This window comes from Lactuca virosa, chromosome 4 (genome assembly GCF_052849685.1).
Source record: "Lactuca virosa cultivar CGN04683 chromosome 4, Lactuca_virosa_CGN04683_v6, whole genome shotgun sequence".
NCBI lineage: Eukaryota > Viridiplantae > Streptophyta > Magnoliopsida > Asterales > Asteraceae > Lactuca > Lactuca virosa.
Window position 1 is genome coordinate 51,464,366 of NC_136429.1, and position 15,961 is coordinate 51,480,326.

The 15,961-nt window shown below is 38.3% G+C and overlaps 1 pseudogene; it reads right to left on the bottom strand.

Annotated features, from left to right (window-relative positions):
- Window positions 1-10,601: 10,601 nt before the first annotated feature.
- Window positions 10,602-14,625, bottom strand: LOC145109740 (acyl-coenzyme A oxidase 3, peroxisomal-like; annotated as a pseudogene).
- Between the last annotated feature and the right edge of the window lie 1,336 nt (window positions 14,626-15,961).

Below are 15,961 nucleotides of genomic sequence, written 5' to 3' on the forward strand. Positions count from 1 at the left end.
GAAGTATGTTTAGATGATAGTATGTTTCCGGACCGGGGGTCCGATGTCGGGGCCATCCCGAGGAAGGTTTATACGTTGCATGTTAGATTATACGTGTTGTCTCTGTGATACTTGTATGTGCCTAGTAGGGAGGTGAGTATGGGCGAGGTCCTGTATCTCATCACTAGCTGAGTATGGATGGGGTTCCATATCTCAATATTAGCAGAATAGGGGTGAGGCCCGTGCTAGTGAAACATCCCAAAAACACGGCCCAAAAATTTCATTTTTCAATCATAATAAAAATCATAATCCATCCAGTATCATAAGTAAAATCGTGAGTCATGTATCATAACACATCATAAAATCTGTTTCATATATAATCTCATAACAAAATATCAGAGTGAAACTCCCAGGCTGAAGACTGTGGTGTGTGCCATGCAATCATCCCGAGCCCTTCCCTTTGCTAGTGGAAGTACCTGAAGCCAAAACTGAAAACCGTAAGCACGAAGCTTAGTGAGCTCCCCCAAACTACCACATACCATACAATAATACATATATCACATACTGGGCCTTGCCCACTGCATCGGGCCCCACCCGGCATCGGACCGAAGTCCGACATAATTTGGACCCCGCCCACTACATCGGGCCCCGCCCGGCATCAGACCGAAGTCCGGAATAACTTGGGCCCCGCCCGGCATCGGACCAAAGTCCGGAATAAACTAAACATAACATGAGTGTAAACATATAACATATAACATAAACATGTAACTGCTGCATCGGACTTGCCCGACATCGGACCGAAGTCCGGAACACATAACTCATATCATAAACATATAACTGCTGCATCGGACCGAAGTCCGGAACACAAGGCACATAACATAAACATGCATGAATCACAAAGACATCAAGCATACATACCACTTCTCAGGACCACCCCGACATCGGACCGAAGTCCGGAAACATATAAACTGCATCGGGCTAACCCCGACATCGGACCGAAGTCCGGAACTACTAATATCTAAACAGGCTGGCATTGTGGCCGTAGACCCGTTCCTAAAGGAGGAAACTCACCTCGCGTAACTGGCTGCTGAAACACTGAGCGGAAAATATCTGACTGCTGCTCCAGCGACTCTGCGGCTATAATTTCGACAATGACACTTAGTTAGAAACTGACAACTATCCTTAGGGTAAATTGACCATTTTACCCCTGTACAAAGTCCACATCCTGGTCAAAGTCAACTTTCGAGTTGACCGGACTCGCTGAGTTGACCCGCCAACTCGCCGAGTCCCAATCCTTTCGTCTACCCCAACTCGTCTCCACTCGTCGAGTTTAGTAAGAACTCGACGAGTTCTCATTCAATCATAACATCGGGACAATCTTCATCTGACTCGCCGAGTTCCTTCCGAACTCGTCGAGTTTATCTTCATCATACGAGTGTCTAGTCTGTGACTCGCCGAGTTGTATGAACACTCGTCTAGTCCATCTTCATAAGTTGGGAGATGGCCTTGGACTCGCCGAGTACATTCCTGCACTCGCCGAGTCCCATGGTTTCCATATCCATGGCTATGTCCATCTCGTTGAGTCCCTTCCCCGGGACTCATCTAAATTCTTTCTAAACTTAACTGGGTCTCCCCTGAATCATAACAGTTCTGGGAAACAAGCCACGACTCGCCGAGTCCCAAGAACGACTCCTCGAGTCTATGCATGGCCAAGTCTTATAACTCGATTTCTGATATGCAAAACTCATCCAGAAGGTAGATCTAGACTCCTAAGATCGGTATAACTCGTAAAGTTATGAACTTTACGTTCATGCATGGGACTTTTATGCTCAAAAGACCACAAATGGGGTTTATTTCATACTTGGGGTTCTCATGGACATAAAGATGGCACCTTTATGCCATGAGGACCCTCCAAGGTTCCAGATCTGAATGTAAATCGACTTGGGACGTCCAAGTCTCAAAGGTCAAGCTCCTTGGACCCAAAACCTCATAAAGATGACCACAAGGAGATCTAAGAAACTACAAGTCAAGTATGAAGCTTTATTACTAGAAAGTGAAGAGGAGCTGATGTTGTTCTTGGATTTACAATCTCCTCTTGAAGTCCTCATTCTTCCTCTTCTTCTCACAAGCTTCAAATACACCAAATAGCTCTCAAAATCCCAAAGAAAACTCAAGATCACTTATGGAGGATTAGGGTTTCGGGAGTACTGCTCTGGAGGTGATGAAGGCTGGCCAAGAGGCCTATAATGTTGCTTAAATAGGGTGCAAACCCTAAATATTAGGGTTTCCCCCAGACTGGCCTACTCGTCGAGTCAAGGCGTGGACTCGCCGAGTAGATCACTTAAACCCTTGTCCAAACCTGGCATCTACTCGTCGAGTTAGGGCTACAACTCGTCGAGTAGCTCTTATAAAATGATATTTAATGAATTAAATATGTCCCAAAAACGGGGCGTTACAGATAGGAATGGAGTGAGTGTGGGCGGGGGCCCGTATCTCACTACTAGCAGGAGTATGGACGGGGTTCCACGACTTCTCAGTAGGAGACCAGGGGCGGGGCCCAAGTTAGGCGAGGCCTTAGATCAGGAGTATAGTTAGAGTATGTTTATTTATGTACTAGTATGTTATTTGATTGTATGTGTGTGTATAGCGGGCGAGGCCCAGAGACAGGCGGGGCCTAAGAGAGACATATATGTATACCGAACGGGGCTCGATGCCAGGCGGGGTCTGATGCCGGGCGGGGCCCGATGCCGGAGCGAGTCTGATGTCAGGCAAGGCCCGATGCAGCGGGCGGGGACCCAGTATGTGGTTATATGTATGCGGTTATGCGTATGTGGTATGCGGTAGGTTGGGGGAAACTCACTAAGCTTCGTTCTTACGGTTTTCAGTTTTGGTTTCAGGTATTTCCGGTAATGGAGGGAAGAGCTCGGGATGATCGCATGACACACACCAAGAAGTTTTAGCCTGAGATGTTTTACTCTGATAAAAAGAACATGTTTCGAGATGATACTCTGATTTGATATATAAACCTTTGTTTATGGATGAAATAATTTGATACTTATGATTCTAGTAATGTTTAAAAAAAATGTGGTCATGATTTTTGGGATATTACAATAATATTGTAGAGCACTTCAACACCTTTATGTGGATATAAAGAACGTTGAAAATGGAGTTGGAACGAAGAAGTTATGGTTGTTTGAAGTTAGGGCGATTTTTGGGTCAGCCGCGTATGTTGGGCGTAAATTGAGTATGTTGGGCGTACTGAGTATACCTGAGTACGCTAGGCATAAATTACGTACTCTGGGCATACGCAATCAGTGCCTAAACCCTATTTTCGTGGTTTGATCCCTATTTAAGCTCCTTAACTCACCCAAACCCATTCCATTCTCAGCCTCCACCTCTCAAACACTCTCTCTTGAAACCCTAACCCTAGATTGAGCCCTGTGAGCAAAAAGAATATGTTTTTAAGTGATTTGGAGTGTTATTGGCGCGCCTTGGAGAAGAAGGAACTCATTGAAGAAGTGTTGGTTGCATTGGAGCTTGTAGATCCAGACTTTGTTCACATTGATCTTTCTTCTAGAGGTATAAAGTTTAAATATTGATGATGAAATTGTTAGATCTAGCTAGTTTTGGGTGTTATGAGCTTTTGGTCACTTTAAGTGCATAAAGTTTAGATCTTGAAAGTCTCTGACCTTGTTATGGATAAAGTTGGAAACTTTATCCATCAAAACATCATTTTGATTCAGATCTGAAGGTTAGAGACTTGGACTTAATGGATTAAGTTGAAAGGATGCACTTTTTAGGTCCCTTTGAGACTTAAAGACTAGATCTTGTTTTTTGGGACCATTATAATGGATAAAGTTGGAAACTTTATCCATTATAGAGCTATTATGAACCATAAAAATATGATCTTGAGTGTTGTATGTAACCTATGCATGTGTTAGATGGTCTTATTGGGTTAAGAACATAGGGTTTTGGACATTAAGCGCCTAATAGCCTTGCAAAGTCATAAAGTTGGAAACTTTATGACTTAGGACATCGTTTTGGGGGTCGAATCTGAGTTTTGGATGAAAGGGCTTAATGGAATAAACTCTTAATGGAGTTATGGGACTGGGCTGCATACACTGGGTGTACCTGGAGCTACGTTGCACATACGCGGTCAGTGCCCTGCTTTTTGGTCAACATCAGAGTATGTTGGGCGTACTCTCTTGGTACGCAGGACGCACTCCGCTGGGAAGGGATATTGACTTTTGGGACATTGATCGTTGACTTTGACTTTGACCAGGGTTGACAAAGTTTGACTTAAGGGTATTTTGAGTATTTCGAGCTATAGTTAAGCCTTGGTCTCTATCTGTTGAACAGGTGACCTGTAGAGCCAGATGTCGGAGCAAATATTCATTCAGATTGTTTTCAGGCTGAGAGGTGAGTTTTCCTCACTGTACTTTTGGGTCGAAGGCACCAAGGCCGGCCCATTGGATTGATATCCTGGTTTACCGTCTGTTGCTTTGTTGTAGTGATCTGTTAGATCGTTATCCTAGTTTATAGGATGTTGTTATGCAATAGTGATATGTAGATCTGCCTGTTTTCCTATTGACTGATTACATGTTTATCTGTTATGTATATGCCGATATATTATATGGGGTTGAGGTTGTACTACTTTGTGTTGTAGCCAACAAACCCGGGGCATTCCAGATATGAGTTGAGGGGCCGATTGGCATGCCAGACTCATACTGTGGGCTCGGGAGCATTCCAGATACGAGCTGAGGGCCCGATTGGCATGCCAGACTCGTATTGAGGGCCAAAGGGTATTCCATTCCGATGACTGATTGGACCCGTTGTATATTGGCATTTCATTCTGATGACTGATTAGGTCAGGGGTAAGCCAGACATAAGTTGTGGGCCCCGAGGGCAAGCCAGACTTATGATGTGGACTCGGGAGCAAGACATACATAAGTTGTGGGCCCCAAGGGCAGGCCAAACTTATTTTGTGGGCTCAGGAGTAAGCCATATATGAGTTGTGGGCCCGATAGGAGAGTCGGACTCATACTGTGGGCTTAGGGGTAATCCAGTCTTTTAGCCGTGGACCTAGTGCATGCTGTTATTTGTTATGTTTATGTGGTGGTACTTTGGGGGAACTCACTAGGCATCGTGGTTAAGGTTTCAGTTTATTGTTTCATGTACTTCAAAGGATCGTGGGAAAACGAAGGTGTGATTGTGCACATCTTCCTGTTTTTATGACATTAGATCTTGGGAGACTCTGATTTTAAATAATGTTGAAAACAATGGTTTTGTAAACACTCCTTTTCAGTAAATGGGTTGTTTTGAAAAGTTTAAATTTGTTGTAATTTTTTAGACGTTAAAAGTTGGTATCAGAGCCCTGGTTTGAGTGAATTGGATGAATATTCATGTGAATCCAAACTCATACTAAGGATCTATGAAAGTTTTCAAATTATTTTCAAATAGTTTCAAATTATTTTCAAATTAAATTCAATTTGTTTTCAAAATTAACCAAGGAAGGATGGGATGTGTACGATCAGCCGGAGCGAGAAAGTTACCCCGAGTTACCACACTGTTATATGTTATGATATCATAGAATTGCATGCTAGTGATAGGCTAAGATCTTCAGGAGCTGTATGATAGAATTGTCTGATGTATGATGCTTAATAGCCTAGGAGGACTTCTTAGCTTTATTTCCTATTCTTGTCTGATTAAGGGCTTAGGGTAGAGTCAAGTATACGACTGTCTATGGGATCTAGCGTTATGTATGATTAGCATGCACGAGTGACTGTAGGGTTGGTGGAAGTTTCATCAGTGGGTGCAGTTCATAGCAGGTCAGCGTGAAGAATGATTAGCCACTCTTGATAGAGTGATGACAGGATGAGGGTGTATCCTATATGCTTGGGCCTAGAAGTCGGAAATTTCATATGAGGATCTGCCTGATTTTTTTATTGTGTCTTAGTGCCAGTCGACTCCACTGCTCTAATGTTGCTTGCTTCGTGCTTCGTAGTACGCATATTGATGTGAGTTAACTATCAAATGAATACGTTAAATTACATGCTACGAAGGTGAAATAATCTTAGAGTGAAGGATTTGGTCCTATTGCGCAACTTTTGTCTGAGTCTAACCGTTGTAGGGTTAAGTACTTTAGTCAAAAGATTATTTAAGCTTTTTTGCATGTAATTGTATTAATGAAGTGGTTAGCTGACATTAGTAGGGGTTCTTCAGCAGCTGATGGCAGGGAAGGTGGGGAATCCTAGGAGAGCCTAGGAAGTATTTTAGTGCGGTTGTTACGATGTCGAGCAGGTATTGGGAATATTATATTGAGTAGGTGACTTAGAGGGCCCGAGATGATCCTTGAGGAAAGTATGCATAGGTGTGGAAGGTAGTATTGGACCCATACTACTGGAAGCACATGATCCATACTCGAATTGAGGAAAATTTCGGGGATTCTAAGGGCCGGTGGGGGAAGATAGCATGGTTTGCTACCAGGATTTGTGGCAGTGGTTCCATATCTGTTGATCTTTTGGTTATGGTTGTTCAAGCATGAGGATGGGTCTGGTGATTGTTTTAGGCTTCAATGGCGATGTCAGTTTGGGTTTGAATGGTACAAACCTAGGTGAGTTTGTTGGTTTTGGGGTATCGAAGGCCTTGCTCGAGGCCGTGCATTTGAGTCGCGAGACTCGAGAAGGAAACAATTGTTATGATCGACTTGAGGATTACAGCTGGAAGCTGAGTGGTTGACAAATAGATTAGAATGTCGCTATCTATGGCGAGGATTATATCCTGGCAGTTTTCGAGAAGGAGTGAGCAGGCTTGTGACTTTCAGAGTTGGGATGTAAACCCAACATGGGTCTAGTTGGCTGCGGTGTTTGGTGGAAGTATGATAGGATGGGAATGCGCAGGAGGATTGATGTGGTATCGATGCGTAGTGATGCGATAAAGGGTCTGTTATCCTTGGATATAGGCAAGTCAGGTACCAGATTGACGGTGGAGATTGCAGGCAAAGAGTGTAGGTTTTGGATAGTAAGTTGGTGTTTCGCTTATGCATTTGCATGAAATCCTTAATGTTAAAGGTGGATAAGATTGGAAAATTAGAATCTCTTAGGGTTTGCTTGGTCCTTATCTGGAAGATCATCTTGTGTGTGTTACACCATCCAAGATGCAGGGATGGTTGGTTTTTGGTTGAGTCGGTTTGAGATGTGGTTGGACTGCAACACCAGTGGGTGGTAGTTCGAACCCTAAGTGGGGGAGAACTAGGTATTCTTTTTGGAGGATCATCGATCTGATCGAGTTCGTGATATTGGAAGAATGGTTCATAGGAATCTGCAGTGCGGGTAGGTGGGATCTCGGTTCAAGGCTTGGTCAAGTCAAGGGTGTAGAGTAGGTGGCTATCAGATGTATGCGTTCAAGAGATACACGAGTTGTATCATAACAGGAAGTAGTTGGTCAAGGAGCTCGTTGTAGCCATTGGTTCCTTTTTGGGATGCCAATGAGTAGATGAGAAGGTGCTCAGATCAATTAGGTTGAGTATCGGTTGTTGAGGAACTTGTCAGCTCATTTTATGGATGTTTATGTACAGTCTAAATGGGGCAGTTGTCGATCGGTAAATCAGTTTCAGAGATGGGTACGTTACAGCGGGTCGTTACAATAGTCTTTTTATGTCAGGACCAACAACTGCAACAAAATGATAACATGAGGACTGTCCGAGTTAAAAATAAAAGATAAGAACCAAACATGCAAATTACCCCAAGCCACAAGGACTATTCGTGTAATTTACCCTTTTTTATAAAAAGAAGACAAGCATCAATTAAACTAATAGGTTGCTACGTTGTCATATATATTCTATTGAAAATTTAATTAAAGTTTATGATTGGTTCATTTGTATTGTATATTGGAAGGAGAAAGAAACAATGAGACAAAAAAGTTCGGATATCCCATTAGGTTTGCAAATGGGTTTCTAAAATTTGGATGTTTGAACATCCGAACGTCTAGTTTGACATTCTAATTATGCCGTTCGATATAAAATATATTTTAATATCTTATTACAATGTTAGCCCTTATTCTAAAATCTTGATTCCAGCCTTGTTTGAGGGTAATGAAAACCAATCAGACATTTGAATAAACCTAAAAAAGGCTAGGAAGACCGCCTTTCAAAGAAAACGAGACATAAAATCCTAACAATGATGCACAATGTAAAAAATGGCATAATGTAGAATATAAAGCTCTTTCTTTTGAACAGGAAGCAACTCCTCAAATGAAAGAAGCAACTCCTCAAATGAAAGTGACAAATTTTTCAGAGAAAGAAGAAACAAAGGAAAAATGGAAAGTGTGCAGATTACTTTATTCATCATCTAAAAGTGCCTTAAATAGGCTAACATCTAACCAACTTACACAAGACTAATTCACCCAACACTCTACATTTCCTAAAGACTCAGTAAAATGAAAAACAAACACAACTTTAAATACTAAATAATAACCCATAAATGAATTAGGGAAATCTCCAGAAAAGTCCTAAAATTTTACCCTAATTTACGAAAAAGTCCCAATGAAACCTAGTCATTAAATTAGCTGATAAGATGAATACGATGGGTTATATAATGTCACATTTACTGTAAAATTTGATACCCATCTCATCGGCTCATTTGTGACTATGTATCTACGTCAGCAATGAAACCAATAAAATGTGTGTTTCTAAGAAAAAATGGCAGAAAATGAGTTGATGTCTGATGAGATGGATATATTGGGTTACATAAGATTAGATAGACAATTTAATATTTCTTATAAACGTAAAAAATAACGCAGTTGTTGTTAGTTTATGTAATTATTGTAGTCTTCGTTGGATGCATTTTATGTTCCAAAAAGATATACAATACATCAGGATATCAAGTTTTATGCTAAATATAACATTATATAACTCAACATATCCATCTCATCATCTCATTTAATTACTAGGCGTCCGGGTCAGCAAAAAAACCTGTAAAATGTATGTTACATAGAGAAAATGATCAAATCATCAGTAAATTTTATTTTAAGACTTATTCGCAAATTATGGTAAAATAATGGGACTTTAGTGAAACAGGTAAGTAATAAAACCGGTAAACCGGGAAAAAGGGGTCAAATCGTCATTTTTACCGGTAATTCATACTTTTTTGTAAACAATATTTAGTTTGGGACTTTTTCGTAAATTAGAGTAAAATTTTAGGACTTTTCTGGAGATTTCCCAATGAATTACTCCGAAAACGCAACACCCATTTTATTTCCCGAAAATCCGGTCACCAGTTTTGACTAAAGTCAGAATTAAACTGAACAATCACCCCCCTTAATTCTGACTTGACCATACCCTAGCAATCTCGACCAACTGCCACCTGTAGAACTGGGAAATCAAACCATAATAAACTAGCTATCTCCTGCATCATCTTCTTCACAGTTAGCACAACCTTTATCAATCATCACCTTGGCCGTTTTCTTCTTCCACTTCTCTTCTTCTTCAGCCAAATTTCATATCTACTAGATTCCTCACCAGTACAACCATCAGCTCCTCCTGATTCGGCAAAAACAACTCGGCAACCTCCTTCATCAAGACTGAAAAACGAACATGAAACATAATCTGTTTCATATCAACCCTTTTTTCTTGTACAGTACCAACCAACACACATGACACATAGATCTGAGTTATTTTCTAATCTTCTTCTTTTCTTCGACCCCCACACACACTTATAGGTGCACAAAAATCTTCTTTTCTGATTTTCTTTCTCACTTTGACTAGCTTCTACACATAGGTTAGCTTCAGCACACATGTTCCTTGTCTTCTTGGTTCACTGAGAACTTCAAATCGATCCAGTACACAACCTTTACTTCAACTCACACAAATTGATCTTTAAAACTCTCTTTACACAGATTTTTGTTTTTGAACTCGTTCAACACACAACCCTTTCTCTCACACAGATTAATCTTCAAAAAAACACAATCACACATCAAACATATGCAGTTTCTAATCACACAGATTTATTGTTTTGAACTCAGCTCACACAAAGCTTTGTTCGGCTCACACAGAGCTTCGACCTTCTCTGAACTCTATGGTTCACATAGAACCCCTTCCATAGATCCCACGAGCCTAGGGCTCTGATACCAAATGTAGAATATAAAGCTCTTTCTTTTGAATAGGAAACAACTCCTCAAATAAAAGTGACAGATTTTTCAGAGAAAGAAGAAACAAAGGAAAAATGGAAAGTGTTTACTTTATTCATCATCTTAAATAGGCTTACATCCAACCAACTTACACAAGACTAAGTCACCAAACACTCTACATTTCCTAAAGACTCGGTAAAATGAAAAACAAACACAACTTTAAATACTAAATAACAACACATGAATGAATTACTCCTAAAGAAAATGCAGCACCCATTTTATTTCCCAAAAATCCGGTCACCAGTTTTGACTAAAGTCAGAATTAAACCCAACATAGTCCTTATTAGATCCACATGATTGTGTGTGCAATAGGGAATATATATATAAAACTAAAAAAAACAACATAAACAATTTCATTACTTGTTCTTACAACATATGGAGTCATCCTTATTCGTAAAAGATGTAATCTAGAAGGTAAATTTCCATATGTATTTTCTTTAAACCAAAGACCACACATTGGCATCGATCCAGTTGAAAGCTATAGGTCCCAAGAAAGCATCAGGGATTCCAAACGAACTCACCAATGCAAGTGCATGTGGTCTTAACTTCCTACATAGCTTCAGAACCTCTTTCCTAACCACTGCAGCATTGTCTATTGATAAGTAGCCATATCTCATAAATGAACTATCTTCTTCCATCACAATCATCACATACATTGACCTCATTAACCCCAACACATCCTGCAACCATATTCATCACAACATTTATTTTCACATTTCTTCATGCTAATAAAAATAAAATCTTACCGATTCATGTGTTTCATCGAATTTTAAAAAAGCTTACCTTCAAAAAGCCGACTGGAACAATTGCTTCAACATCAACAAATGTTTGTAGAACTAATCGATCTGCAAAGGCTCTCCCCACATCCTCAGCAAGTTGATACATCTGATAAATTCATAATACACTCTAATTACATAATTTTAAATAGTGTAACAGGTCGATCCAAATTTTAGAAGATCTACCTCACCACTGTAAAAATATGTTTACCTTCTCCCGATACTTCTGTTACAAAACGTTGCAACAAATCTCTCTCCCGTAAGCAAAAAATGTCAATCTGCAACATACACAAATAGAAGAATGTTTCTAAATACTTTAATGCGTTCTAATTGATCAATTTATACAAAAGAAATTAATTTAGTACCTGCTGCTGACTGGTTCTGAGGGTAGAGCTTGTAAGGTGAGAAAGGATAACTGGAGTAGGTTTGTTCAAGTGTTCTAGTCCCAAAACTTTAATTGGTTTGTTCCTTTTCTTAGCTGCCAAAATCTCTACTAGTAATGCCTTGCTAACCTGATTTATGATACACATATTATGATTATTAATTCTTGAAAACAAATATATAATGGTTTTTAAACTATATATTAAATGTTACCTGTTGCATTAAAACATTTTTATCACCTTCAAAAGTCAACTGCACATCATATTCGCTTTTTAAATGACCAACATGATTTTCTGTCTTAATACCTTGCCCACCACAAGCTTCTCGACATCCCTGACATAAAATTAGGACAATATAAGCTTACCTTTTAGAACACTGGTAGAACTAATAACAATAATAGTAGTGGTAGTAGTAGTAGTAGTAGTAACAACAACAACAACAACAATGTCATGTGCATTTGTAGACCTGAAGGGTTCGCATGCAATGCCAGGTTGAAATAACCTTGAGTGCACTAGAAACGACATGAACTGTTTTAATTGATTCGGGTGTTCTTTTCACATATATCATCAAATAGTTGGAAGCAAAACTCATAGCATATCTGCCAAATAAAAAAAAAGATAAACGTTAGAACAAACTTAAAACAAACATAGTAAATGTCAAAGAAGCAACATATACAAGCACATACTATAAAAAAAAAACTTTCAGAAATGTATTAAGATCTAAATGAAAAAAGAGCAATGTACTTTATGTTTTGTTCTATAATTAAAACATTACACCTTCAAATAATATCCTATTAGGGAACTATGTTAGGATAATTCAAAAATTTTAGGAGTAATGGTAATTTAGGAAAGTTTCCTTATTTTATTATTTAGTTATGTTTAATTCCGATAGTCATATTGCACAAGGATTCTATTAGTGTTGGATTATGATTGATCGACAAAGCAGGTGGCTTAGAGTTTGGTTCATGTTGCGGGTAATAGAAGATGGTAAAAGTGTTGGTGACCTTCTTGTCTTGATTGATAGAAGAATCTATCAAAATATGATTGATAGTTAAAGGTATAGCTGTCATGACAAGAGGGAATGGAGAAACAACAAAGTGTTAACATAATGGCAGTGGAAGTTCAAATCGGTTGGCTTTGGATGTGGTTGTAGATCCGGGAAAAGTCGAGATGCTAATGAACTTGTCCAACGGGATGTCATGTTATATGTTACATGTGTTGTGAACAATCAAAAACAGTTGAAAGAAGACTTTAGATGTGATCGAAGTGGAGGCCGAGTGTCCGGGAAAAGTCGAGAATCGAGATGGTTCGAAAAAAAGATAATGAGGGAGCTTATAGGAGTGAAGGAAGTAATACATTGTGATTGGGGGGGGGGGGGGGGTGAGTGTTAGGATAATTTAGAACTTTAGGAGTAAGGGTAATTTAGAAAAGTTTCCTTATTTTATTATTTGGTTATTAGGATTCTATATATTAGTATAAATAGATGTAATGGTTCTCATGTTTTTAATAAGAGCTTAAGATTTAAGCATTAAATTTATCTTGTTCCTTTTCCTTTTCCTTTCTTATTTACTATTCTTACTTTAGTTGTAAGCAATGGCTTTAACAAGTTTAAACCCAACAAATTGTACTTTGAAATTTTCACTATATTAATGGTAACCTTTTGAATCAATTTTTAGTTACATGGCACATGTTAACAGGTTTTTATGCCATGTCATTGTCTGCATTGGATGACCAAATGTAATATACTATTGACATGACAAAATAAAATTATAAAACACTTTCAAACTTAATATTTTCTACCAAAATGATATGCCAAGCTTGCTTTTGGTGTAAGAATCTCGATTTAATGTATAATTTCTTGATAAGATAAAAATAAAAGTACAATGTCATAATAAGAAAAGGAAGTTTGATGCTAAAATGGAGAAAAGGAAAAAAAAATTCTAAGTTTAAAAATCTTATATAAGATTCTTTTGTTAGATCACCACTATATTGATCATGGATATCCAATATGGACAATGACACGACACAAAAAGTTGTTTAAGTTGTGACATTGAGGTTGGATAACTTTTTTGAAGTACAAAATCAAAATTAAAAAAAAAATTAAAAAACTTGAAAGTACAATGTTGTAATAAGAATAAATGAAAGTACAAAGCTAGTACAAGAAGTAAATAGACAGTGCATTGCTATTTCTTCCATTTATCCCACATACTACCTAGTAACTTTTTAATTGTCGAGAAATTTAGGTACTTACGTTTTTGCTATAAGAGGTATGAGCCGCCTTTGATGACTGGGATAATCAAGTAGGAGAACTTCTGGTTCATTTGGTCTAATTGAAAAGGCTCGCCTAGTCAATGAGTACCTTATTGTAATCGCTAAACCAATCTGATAAAACATTAGTAGAAACAATTTGAAAAAATTTAAAATCAATAATGAAATGAAAGATCATGTGTGTACTATAAAATGACTTGTAAGATTATTAAAAAAAAAAAAAAAGTAAAGATGACTAATTGCTTTCAAGTACTAGGTGAAAGGAATTGAGAGAGAGTAGGGTGCGAGACAAAAAAGTGTGTTGTGGTGTTATGTTGATTACGAATTACCCCCTTCTAGAATATATGAAGTGTGAACTTAAGTCTAGGTGTGGTAGTGTGTAGTTTGTAGCACCTTTGTGGCGTTCATTGCAACAACGGCAGTAGGTATCCGGCTAGTTGTTAATGGGGCCATAAAGGCTCCAAATCGCTGATCTGGATCTTTTATTGCACTCAAATATTGCCCATCAGGTGACACGTCAGCAACCGAATTCAACAAGTTTTCTCTTGGTATGCGTAGATTGTCCAAGCTTAATCGATAGAGGATGATCAAAAACACCAACAGTTTCAGCAACAGCAAATCTCCACAATTCACCTTCAGGTCCCTTCTTAGAAAATCACCCATCGAAAGCTCCCTGTTCTCTCAAGTAATCAATTCTTTTCATCGTCATCTCTCTCTGTTGCTCCAGTCGACTGATTAAAATCCGGCGAAATAAACACTTTGCCGCCTCTTTCTCTTGGGCAAAACAGGTTGCTCTGCATCATCAGATTGAACACATTGTCGATTACAGCAATATTCTGGCCGTCTAGGAGCTTACGGAGGGACTTGGTATCGAAACTAAACGGCGGCTCAGACAGTTCCGGTGGGGAGTAGCTGACACATACGGCGGTTTGTACGAGTTCGGTGGTGGGGTTTTGGTAGTTATTGAGATGGCTGGTTAGGACTCGTGTCCTAAAGTTGACCCGATCCGTTAATGACATTGATGATGATGAATCCATGGAAGATGAATGGGAGAATAAGAAAATAAGGAAATAGAAGAAATGACAGAGAATTTATTTAGGCTTTTGTAAGAAGACGAAGAGTTTGGTAGTTACGGAAGTTGGACACGAGTTTTCGTATGGCCGGTTCTGCATGGGGTACGTAGGTGTTAAAATAAGACCATGACACCAAAAAAAATTTCAAAATAATAATTTCATTTTTTTTAAAAAATAATATACACTGATGCATTTTCATTTCTATCAAAAAAATATAAGTTTTTTTTTTTTTTTTTTTAAATAATGTTTGATGCATTTCCATGTCTATCAATTAATGCTTTTAGTTTTGCATTTCCTCGATGTATAATGTTGACATTGGTTTCTTTCTAGTTTTTCATGGTTAAGTATATATACTTTTGGGTTTCTTGTTCGAATACCTTTTTTTATGGATATTTTAGTTTCTAGACTTAGAGTATTTTTAATGGCTAATCTCTATTGTCACTTAAATTATTATTATATTATTGTTTCATGTAACATATTGTTATATTTATATGTATCCTTGATTTGATTTAAACAGGTTAGTCTATATGCATACCTCATTATTAACTGTACACCCTCCCTTTTTTTTTTTTTTTTAGAACAGGCAACATAATATTAAGAAAACACTTTAGCAAGATGCTAGAAAAACAACAATTTACAAGGAGTTTAGAGGACATTACAACTTGCTAGTCCATTTAACAGTGCAATTCATATTTCTATTGGAAAACCATACAAAAAAAATTCACGAATAGAATCTAAAATATCATCTCTTCTCATCTTTCCCGAGCATAAATCTCGTCATTTTTAAATCGCCAAATATACCACAAAGTAGTACCCACCACAATATCAATATCATTCTTCTTAATAGAACATGAATGTAAGGAGTCAATATAATCAAATACTTGCATTGGGAAGAAAATTGGACAACGAGAATGTCAAGCCATCTAAAAAATCCATCCCACGTTTTTGGTTGCCACCTCACATCTTAAAAAATATGACTAAGCTGTTCAACTTCCAAATTACAAACATGACAAAAAGTGGAAGGAACATCCACTCCCCCGAGATCGAGATTCGTAAGAGAAGGAAGTCTATCAATTCTAATTCTCCAGCCAAAATATTAACTTTACGAGGAAGGAATCTATTCTATCTAGTTTGTGTGGCCGAATGAATTTATTAATCCATCTCCTTAACACTGAAACAGAAAACTCACCTGAGGAATCTAAACTCCAAATCCACTTATCACGCTGATCAGAAAGAACAACCTAATGAAGGACCAAAAGCAATTTGATATACTGTGATTCCTCGTCCCCCCCCCCTTATA